This window comes from Cannabis sativa, chromosome 2 (assembly GCF_029168945.1).
Source record: "Cannabis sativa cultivar Pink pepper isolate KNU-18-1 chromosome 2, ASM2916894v1, whole genome shotgun sequence".
Classification (NCBI taxonomy): Eukaryota; Viridiplantae; Streptophyta; class Magnoliopsida; order Rosales; family Cannabaceae; genus Cannabis; species Cannabis sativa.
The window spans coordinates 57,342,148-57,353,289 of record NC_083602.1 but is presented as its reverse complement, the minus strand read 5'-3'; the positions used below and the strand labels follow the sequence as shown (position 1 = coordinate 57,353,289).

At 31.3% G+C, this 11,142-nt stretch overlaps 1 non-coding gene across 1 annotated transcript; it reads right to left on the bottom strand.

Annotated features, from left to right (window-relative positions):
• Window positions 1–10,688: 10,688 nt before the first annotated feature.
• On the bottom strand, window positions 10,689–10,795 carry LOC115721504 (small nucleolar RNA R71). Its single transcript, XR_004012523.2, has one exon. It is a non-coding gene; the product is annotated as a small nucleolar RNA R71 (small nucleolar RNA).
• Between the last annotated feature and the right edge of the window lie 347 nt (window positions 10,796–11,142).

Sequence of the window (11,142 nt, the reverse complement as noted above, 5' to 3'; positions counted from 1 at the left end):
ATCTTGAATTAAATTAAAAAAAAATTTAAATTAATTCAAAATGATAATTAGAATTGAATTAGGAATAGTAATAGTATATATACAAAACCATACAAAAAATTGGAAGTTAATTCCATGAAAAAGTATGAAAAATTGAAGAAAATTGAAAAAATTCGAAACTGTACGGACAGTTCTGCGATCGCAGGAAACTATCAGCACAGCCCCGATTTTGTCAAATCTTCAAAAAATCATAACTAATTCAAATAAAATCCAAATTGAGTTCTGTAAAAGGCTAACTTGCTTAATTTTTTCCATACTATCCAATAAAAATAATGTCAGAACCGAAATAACAATTATTTTTTACGAAAATTTCACAATCATCAATCAATCATCAAATAACACTCAATACAACATGATACCATCCAAAGAACATACAAACAATCGTTTTAAAGTCCAAATTACATGTAAGTAAATCAATTACCTTGGCTCTGATACCAGTTGTTGGAAATTATTTTACCAGGATCTTAGATCTACTCACAAGTATGTTTATTAACATCCTAAATAAGAACTTTCTAAAACGATAAATTAAACACATATAAAGTTTAAGAAACCTTACATTGGGTGCAGCGGAATAATATGACTCCTTCCGTTCAGATATCTAGCCCTTGATTCCTTTCTGTAGCAGAGCATTATCAATATCTGAACCTGGATCTCTTTCTCTGAATCTTTTATGCTGAAACTCCTTTGCTGATGATCTTTCTTCACGATCTTCCTCACTATGATTGAGGTATCACTTGATGTGTGTGGGCACTACTGTAATCACTAAGGATTTCGAAATTCTCAAGAGGGAAGAGAAGAAGTGACAGCTAAAGATAGGGAGAGAGAAGGCTCAGGTTTTTCTCTGAAGGAAAAATAGAAAATTTAAGTGTAAATTTCCTGAAGCCTTCACTATCTATTTATAGCATTCCACTAGGGTTAGGTTTGAATTATTTGGCATTAAAATAATGAAAAAATCAGTTTAAATTTCCTACAAAAGTGGCAGGCCATACACTTAGTGGATTGGGCCTTGCTTTTTGCAACTTTGCAATTTTAACACCTTTTGTATCTGATTTTCTCAAAAATGCCAATTTCCTAATTCAATCATTTAAATGCCAATTCTAACTATTTAATAACTATAAATAATTATTAAATAATATTGTCATTTATCATATTTATTAATTGAACCATACAAAGTATCATAATTAACAAATATGCCCCTATAAACTCTTTCTTTACAATTTCGCCCTTACCTAGTGAAAATTTCACAAATAGACATAGTCTAACTTGTGAATTATAATTGATTAATCAAAACCAATTACATGAGTCTTACAAGCAATATTATCTCAACTAGTGGGGGGACCATGGGTCTATATAACCGAGCTTCCAATAAGTAGATCAAGAATTTAGCACTAAAATTCACTAACTTATTAATTCTTCGTTGAATCCACGCATAGAACTTAGAATTGCACTCTCAGTATATAGAATGCTCTATATGTTCCACCATATAGACACATCATTAGTTATCCATTGTTATAATCCTAATGTGATCAATGATCCTCTATATGAATGATCTACACTGTAAAGGGATTAAATTACCGTTACACCCTACAATGTATTTATTCCTTAAAACACTTGACCCCGTATAAATGATATTTCAGCTAATGTGAAATGAGTACTCCACCATTTATGTTCGTTTGGTCAAGCTCGAAGGAGATCATCCTTTGCTTACTATTCGCCAGATAGAAGCTATAGATTCCATGTTTATGCTAGCGCTCCCACTCAATTGCACTACCGTGTTCCCAAAATGTACGTATCACCCTGACCTAAAAGTAGGCTTAACTAACAAATCAAAGAACACGAATAGCCTTTCAAGATTGAGCCTAATCATATCAGGATTAAGATCATTTGATCTAGGATCAACTTGGCGATATTGACTTGAATAGATATTACGGTAAGTTTAATAAATCTAAGTCAAAGTTCAATATCGGTCCCTTCCGATGCATACTCCATGCATCCAACCTAAGCTTTACTTTAACCAATGTTCTGGAAAGAACATAGTATTTCTCCAAATACAAGTAAACTCTTGTTGTAGATTATCATATCAGTAAAACCCTGTGTCTGATAAATCTAGGAAACTTTATTCACATAGTCATGTTTACTTTCCAATGTGTTGAATTTCGCACAATAAACAGGATCAAGTATGTGAAAAGGGTTTCAGATGAATTTATACATTATGTACATATAATCAAGAAATAAATCATGTGAACCATGCAACATTAAATGTTGTTTCTGATCTATATTAATAAGTAAATTTGATTATATTGAAATGAGTTTTATTTAGGGCATTAAACCCAACACATACCACTATCAAACTTGTGCTTTGTCATTCTATCCCAACTCATCCAAGTGATGCCGCTGCCATTGCTGTTAGAGTTATTCGATTTCCACCAAAAGCTTGCCATCATCCGCTCTAGTTCATTGCAAGTGCCAATCGAAAAAAGGAAGACGTTCATAGCATACGAAGGGAGAGATTGGACCACAGTCTTAATGAGAACCTCTTTCCCAGCCCGAGATAAAAATCTACCCTCCCAACTATTGATCCTCTTCCTCATTCTCTCTTTAAGGAATCCCAAAACAGCGTTCTTGTTGCGTAATAACAGAAAATCATATTGATTTATTTTTGTAATTTTTTTAAAATTTGTTGTGTAATTTTGTTTTTTATAATGTATTGCTTTTTGCTTCACACGCACCCACAGCCATGTTTCCTCCACGAGCTTTTTCTTCAAGGTCTATCATAATTGTTTTTTCATTGAGGCCCATGTGTTTTACGGGCCATGATTTAATTCAATAGACTGGACTTTGTAGATACATTCTTGGGCAACTTTTGAGTTCTACAGTTATAGCTATTGTAAAAATGGCATGAAATATGAGATTTGATAAGAAAATTTTAAAAGTATGGTACTTATAAATTTGCCATTCTCTAATAGTAGTTTTTTTACATTTCACTAAGAATCAGAATAATTAATAGGAGAAATAAATCGGTTTAAAATATAAAATAATTAAAAATAATATTTTATTATGCTATTTACTAAATTGTCCGAAAAGAAAACTAGAATTATATTATTTTGTTTACATAATTAAAAAAGGTAATCAAAATATTTTAATTTGACAAAATTGTTATTATTAAAACATGTAATTATTTTCTGTTTATAAATTTTTAAAGGACATATTTGTCATTTTCATTTTTAATTGATAAAATTAAAATTAAAATAAATTAAGTTAGTAAAGGGAAATGTATTCCCTGTAAAAATGGGAGGAGAACATACCATTAATTTTTATTCCCTTTAAATAAACATGGCATTAAGATTTTTTATGGTATTTGATAAATCACAATTTTATAAATTTAATATCCAAATTCATATTTCATGTTTTGTTTCTAGCCTAATTAGTTTTTTTTTCTTTAGTTTATTTTGCATTTGTACTTTAGAATTTTTATTTCTCTATCTTTCCTTCCACTCTAACAATTTTAGTGTGTTTTGTGTTTACTTGAGGTATTATTTGATTATTGGAGTGTATAATATTGACCCACCTTCATTTTTGTTATTTTTTTTATATATGATTTTTCTTCTTTGTTGTTATTATTTTATGATTTTTATTGCGTTTTTGTCTCTTTAATTTATTTTTTGTTTGTTTTTTTTTTTTTTATGGTTTTAGTTTCTGATTCTCTTTGTTATTTTTGCGCCATATTGTACACTTAAATCAACTATGGTTTTTGAGCAAACAAATAAAAAATTAATAAAAATAGAGAATGAAGTTAGAAGTTTGGTTATTAGGTATTAATATAAAATTTATATGTTCGAAAATAGATTTTAAAACTAGTATCGTTTTTAAAGTTTGGTTATTAGGCATTGTGTATTTTTTATATGTTATTGATGAATTTTTTTTTTATCTCTTTTCATGAAATAATTAATTTCTTTAATGTTGATGAAATTAGTTTTTAAAGTTAGTATCGTTTTTAGATTATATTTTTTTTTTCATTATCGTGTTGATGAAACTGTTTTTTTTTCTACTTCTTTAAAAGAAATAATTTCTTTTAATGTAGATGAAATTAATTTTTAAAGTTTGTATTTATAATTTTTTGCATTGTATTTTTTACAGTATGATGTTGAAGAAACTGATTTATTTCTGTTGTTTTTAATGAAATAATTATTTCTTTTAATGTTGATAAAACTGATTTTTGATGTTAGTATCGTTTTTTGATTATAATTTTTGCATTATTATTATTATTTTATGAAACTTGTTTTAGTTTGTGATTTCTTTGGAGATATGTATCTCTTACAGAATAAGAGATTAAATGCCCAAACAAAGTATGAAGTTAGAAATTAGGGTATTAGGTATTTATATAAATTTATATGTTGGAAATTGATTTATATTAATTTATATGCCCAAATAATCAAAGATCCTCTATAGATGATTTACATTGAGTAATGATTAATTTACCGTTCTACCCCTCAATGTATTTTATCCTTAAAACACTTAACTTCCTATAAATAATATTTCAGTAAACTAATATTATTAATGAAATAAGAGCTCTTCCATTTATGTCTATTAGGCCAAACTCAAAGAAAATAATCATTTCACTTCTAAATAGTTATAGAAGCTATAGATTCCATATCTATGATTAGCGCTCCCACTTAATTGTACTCTCATGTTCCCAAGATGTAAGTACTGGACCGATCCAATTGGTCAGCATTAACGAACAAGTCAAAGAACACAAATAGTACAGTTAAGCCAAAGCCTAACCATCTCAGGATTGAGATCTTTTGATCTGAGATCAACAAGTGATATTGACTTAGAAAAGAAGTTTATGATATCTTTTCGACTGTCAATATTGGTCCAGTCCGATGTAAAGCCAATACATCTGATACTAGTATACTTTACTAATGCCTTTGAAAGGACATTCCACTTATACAAGTGTAAGTAAACTTTATCGCTAATTATCATGTAAGTATAAATCCAGTGCACTTATAAATCATGGGATTAAAGACTTTGAAGCATATAATCACAATTACTTTCCACTGTGGAGGTATCTAGTTCTACCAATAGTGAAACAGTATAAAGTTGTAGAAATCTAAAAAGAAAAAGAAGATATTTCAAGAGACTTACTCACTAAATAGTGCCTGGATAGTGAAGGAAAAAGCTTGGGTTCTTAAAATTGGCTGGTCTTTTCTATTTTGAAGCTTTCTCTCTGAGATAATTTTTGAAGAAGATGAAATGGGAAAAATAATTAAGGGATGGAGGGAACCATTTATAAGGGTCTCTATAAAGGATTTTCCCCAAAAAATTAAATGGGAAAATCAATTCCCATAAAATTTGCCTGGGGAGGTGAAGAGGGCTAAAAAGGTGTAATCATGGGGGATTGTAGCTGTGAGCACGATCCCCCATCATTTATGACCTAAACCGTCATAATGATAGCTAACTTGGAGGAGTGACTAATGGGTGACCCGTTGACCTTGCACGAACCATTCGCCCAAAACAATGGCACAAGACTCACGCACGTGTCAACATCCTGGCTAGTACCTAAGTCCCTATCCGGACAGGCTTCATAAGGGGACTTTGGGGGGCAAATGTTATCTATTTTTTTACCTACCAAATGTGGTGCTATGAGTGGCCTGATCTAGTAGACACATGTCATAAGATTGGACATCCGAGTAGCTATACAAACCGTGCAGGTCTCCAATAAGGTTGGTTTCCTCAAGTGAATTACTTTCTTGAAAGAACCTTGCCAAGTTATAAACATGCCGACCAAGAGTAACAAGATTAACATACCTTGCGAAGGCTCAGTAAAAGTGATCTTCCCAAGCAGACAAGTCTCTAGAAACACCTAGCTAAGCTGTCAGCATGCTGGCCAGAGTAGATGAACCCAGAAAGGCCAAACAAGGTAAATGAACCTTAATCTTTTCTTCAGTAGCCTTTGTGAATATCTCCAACCGCATCCTACAAATGCAAATTTAACTCCTCTGCCCAAGATTATAGGACTCTCAATGAATTGTAACTGCACCCTAGAATATAGGGATATTTACTTTTTGTTGCTTCCTTTAAACAACTAATTGTAACAATCTTCTCCCTATAAATAATGAATGAATTCACAGGGGAAAGGGAACAAACTTCATGATGATCTCTACTCTACTTCTTAAGAGCACCTCTATGAATATACTGAGATCTAGCTAGAAATCACTTTGTATTTTTTAGTGATTTGCTTAGTGTTATCTCTGTTGGGTTTTGTGCCCTAAATAAAACTCATTTCAATATAATCAGATTTACTTATTAATAAAGATCAGAAATAACATTTTATGTTGCATGGTTCACATGATTTATTTTTTGATTATATATATAATGTATGAATTTTATTTAAGTCCAGAACATATGAATTTGTTAATGATTATAGTGTTGTCAGCACAGTGGAGTATAATCTTAATTATATGTTCGAAAGTTTATTCCCTGATTTGTCAATTCACTGGATTTAGACTAACATGATAATCAACGATAGGTATTCTTACACCTTGGATAAGTGTTATGTCCTTTCCAGGGCATTGGCGAAGTTTACCAGTATTGAATGTATGGAGTATACATCGGAAGGGACCGATATTGAACTTTGATTAGATATATTAAAATTTACCGTAATATCTATTCAATTCAATATCACCTGTTGATCCTAGATCAAATGATCTTAATCCTGATATGGTTAGGTTCGATCTCAAGAGTATTATACATGTTCTTTGATTTGTTAGTTAAGCCTACTTTTGGGTCAGGGTGATACATACATTTTGGGAACATGATAGTATAATTGAGTGGGAGCGCTAACATAAATATGGAGTCTATAACTTCTATAGGAATTTAGAAGTGAAACGATGATATCCTTCGAGCTTGGCTAAACAGAGATAAATGGTGGAGATCTCATTTCACTTCGCTGAAATATCATTTATACGGAGCTAAGTGTTTTAAGGATAAAATACATTGAAGGTGTAAAAGTAATTTAGTGCCTATTCAATGTAGATCATCTATTAGAGGGTCATTGATCAAATTAGGATTATAACAATGGATAATTAATAGCGTATCTTTATCGTGGAACATATAGAGCGTTCTATATGACTGAGAGTGCAATTCCAAGTTCTAAGTGTGGATTCAATAAGGAATTAATAAGTTAGGGAATTTACTTGGTAAATTCAGTTCGACTTATTGGAAGCTCGGTTATATAGGCCCATGGTCCCCATACTAGTTGAGACCATACTGCTTGTAAGACTCAGTTAATTGATTTTAATTAATCAATTATAATTCTAAAGTTAGACTATGTCTATCTTATGAATTTTCACTAAGTAAGGGCAAAATTGTAAAGAAAAGAGATTCTAGGTTTTATTTATTAATTAAGAGACTTTATATGTCTAATTAATAAATATATTAAATGACAATATTATTTAATAATTAAATTTTTAGTTATTAAATAATTGGAATTGACATTTAAATGGTGAAAATTGGAAAATTGGTATTTTTGAGAAAATTGGATTGAAAAATAATAAAATAGCAAAATTACAAAGTGAGGCCCATTATCCCTTTGGCCACTTTGTATAGTAATTACCATTTATATATATATTTTTTATTTTAATGCCATACAATTCTAACCTAAACCTAGATGGCATTCTATAAATAGAAAGTGTTGGCTTCATATGACTTGCATCTCATTTTCTCTCAGAGAAAAACCTGAGCCTCATAGCCACCGCTCTTCTTCTCTTTTCTTCTCTTCAATTTCGAAATACCCTAGTGATAGAGTAGTGCCCACACACATCAAGTGGTATCTCAATCATAGTGTGGAAGATTGTGTAGAATCCAATCAAGAAGGAGAATCAACATCAAAGGAAGGAGAGAAAGAGATCCAGGTTCAGATCTTGATTATGTTCTGCTACAGAAAGGAATCAAGGGCTAGAGATCTGAATGGAAGGAGTCATTATATTCCGCTGCACCCAATGTAAGGTTTCCTAAACTTTTTATGTGTTTATTTCATTGTTTTAGAATTCATATTAGGATGTTAATGAAACATACATGGTAGTAAATCTAGATCCTGGTAAAATATTTCCAACAATCTCAATATCAATACAACTAAAAGGGGAGTACGACATTACAATATCTAAGGGGCCTAACCTCTATAATCCTTAGTGTTTCTTTTATTTTTATATTATTTCTAACTCTTGATTTGTGATTGATTAGAATTTATTAGACCTTAGAATCAGTTGACAAATTTCAAAGTAAAAAGTGTCAATCTCAAACATCAACGTCTTACTTTTTAGGTTATTTAACATCCAATTAAAATTGTCAATAGCCTGAGACACCATCATGCAGCACAACTACAAATGCAGTTGAATCTGCAAACAAAAATGGAACAAAACATTAATTCAAATCACAAACATGTCATGAAATATCGCAAGTAACATCACGACATATCGTAAAACACATCAATAACTACATCACCACACATTGCTACTTGTCATTAAACGTCATTCCTAATTTTTGATAGGCTAGTTTTAGGTTCATTTAATAAAGTGTTTTAAAGGTGTGTTTCAATTGATTATATTCATTTTGTGCAAAATTACACTTATTTTCTACTTGTTTTAGGTTTAAATGGTAAATTTCATAATGTGAATTTAAAATGAGAATAAACATATTAAATAATATGAATATGATAAATTATCATGGAATTTTGAGTTCTAGGATATATTGGTGAATAATTCTAAGTTTTTGATGCTCAACACACTCCGTTTGTGATCGAAAATCAACTCTAAAACTTCAAGCAAATTTTTAACTATGATGCTTTCACTTTAAGGAAACATATTCTGAATAAAAGTTCTAGATCTCTCTTTCATATTTTCAAAACATCTTGAATCATCAAATTTTGGGCAATATTGAAAGAGTTATGGCCAAAAGTTTATCAGTTAACACACCAAGAAGCTTGCTGCCAAAAAATTAGGGTCTAATGCCTCAACACTCCCAGCTAGTGTTGAGGCTTGTGTGCCAAACATATCAATGCCACAACACGGGTCACGAAACTAAGGGCCTAGTGTTGAGGCTTGCCCCTGTCAAATTCGAAAAGTGGATATTTTTTTTATATTTTTTTTATCCTTTTTTGGCTATAAAATAGAATGGATTTTCATAATTTTTAGGAAGAAATTAGAGATTACGAGTTGGAAAAAAACAAAGTGACCAAGAAAGCTTTTCAACAGAGTTTTCAATAAATTCTTCTACTCTATTTTCTTCCTATGTTCTTAGTTGATATGTGTCGAATTGTTACAGGACAAGAGTAGCTAAATAATTATTAGGGTATTGATGGATATTGTTTAACATCTGTTTGTGGTTGTAATATGATTTTATTCTTCTTCAATTTTTTATGTGTAATATATCATTTGTACTTATTTTTAAAATAGTCCAGCCATTAATTAATTGTTTATGATTTTGATACGAAATTTGAGAAGTGCGTGTCAATTATTTTATAGTGAAATCAGAAAAAATCTTAATCTAGGACGAGAGTACCTATGTGGTTTGGATAGCTTATAGGGTTTTTGTGTTTAATTCCTTTTACATATTTTAAATTATCACGAAAGTAAAAAATTTGCATGTAATTGAGATTTATATATCTGATAAGACAATAAGTTACTTGAGTAAACCTGCTATTGCATAGAAATTGGTTAAATAAATTGAATTATATTAGGCCATAATAGATAGATACAATTGAAATCAATAACCCTAGTTCTAATCATTGTTAATTCACATATCAATTTACGTGTTTTTTTTTTGTTTTTATTGTTTTTTTAGTTATAACTTTCTCTTAAATTTTGATATAGCCAAATAGAAGTAAAAGTTTAATTTTAACGTATTTAACTACAATCCATGTGGGTTCGACCTCACTTGTGTGAGTAATACTTGCAATAGATACGTACACTTGCGTGTTAAATATCCACAATAAGTTTTTGGCGTTGTTGCTGGGGATTGTTATTTATTATTAATAAAAATTAAATTTTGTTCTAATTTGATTTTTCTTTTCAACTTTTTTAATTCTGAACAACTAGTTTATGTGACATCAAGGACTAACCTCTAGATTGCATGTCGATCCTAAAATAGAGAAGACTTGTAGACAAAATAGAAGGAAAAGATTGGAAAGAGTTGTGGAAGTTGTTGACCAAGAAGTAGAGATGGCCAATAACTACAATAATGGAGGTGTCGTAGATGACCAGGCTAATGGTCTTAATCCACCTGACTGTAGCTTGAGAGACTATGTGCTACCCAACCTGACAGGGGCTAGATCTTGTATAAGGTCACCTGCCATTGAAGCTAACAACTTTAAAATTAAGCCAGCCATACCGCAGATGGTTCAATCCACAGTCTAGTTTAAAGGACTGCCATCTGAAGATCCAAACATGCATCTTGCGAATTTCGTGGAGGTAAGCCAGACATTTAAGATGAATGGGGTTAGTGATGATGTAATTTGATTGAGGCTATTCCTATTCTCATCAAGGGATCGAGCCAAGAGTTGGTTGGTATCTTTGCCAGCAAATTCTATCAACACTTGGGAGGAATTGGCCCTAAAATTTCTCTACAAGTTCTTTCCTCCTACTAAGGTTGCTAGACTAAGATAAGAAATTAACAACTTCATCCAACAAGACAATGAGTCTCTATATGAAGCCTAAAAAAGATTCAAAGACCTGATCAGAAAGTGTCCTCACCACAGGATTGAGAAGTGGATATAAGTCCACAACTTCTACCAAGGGATGACTGTTAATACCTGCACACTCGTAGATGCCGCTTCTGGTGGGGTATTATGAGGGAAAGTACTAATAAGGCTTATGATTTACTTGAAGAGATGGCCATGAATAATCAACAATGGCCAAATGAGAGAAGCCAACCGAAGAGTAGTAGTAGGTTTACATGAATTTGATGCAATTACTATGTTAACCGCCCAACTAGAAGCCTTAACAAAGATGATGACTACTCAAGAGAAAAAGGCTCCAGTGATATGTGAGTTGTGTGGAGGGCCTCACTCTTATGATAGATGCCAAGTAGATGTCAACAATTTGCCAA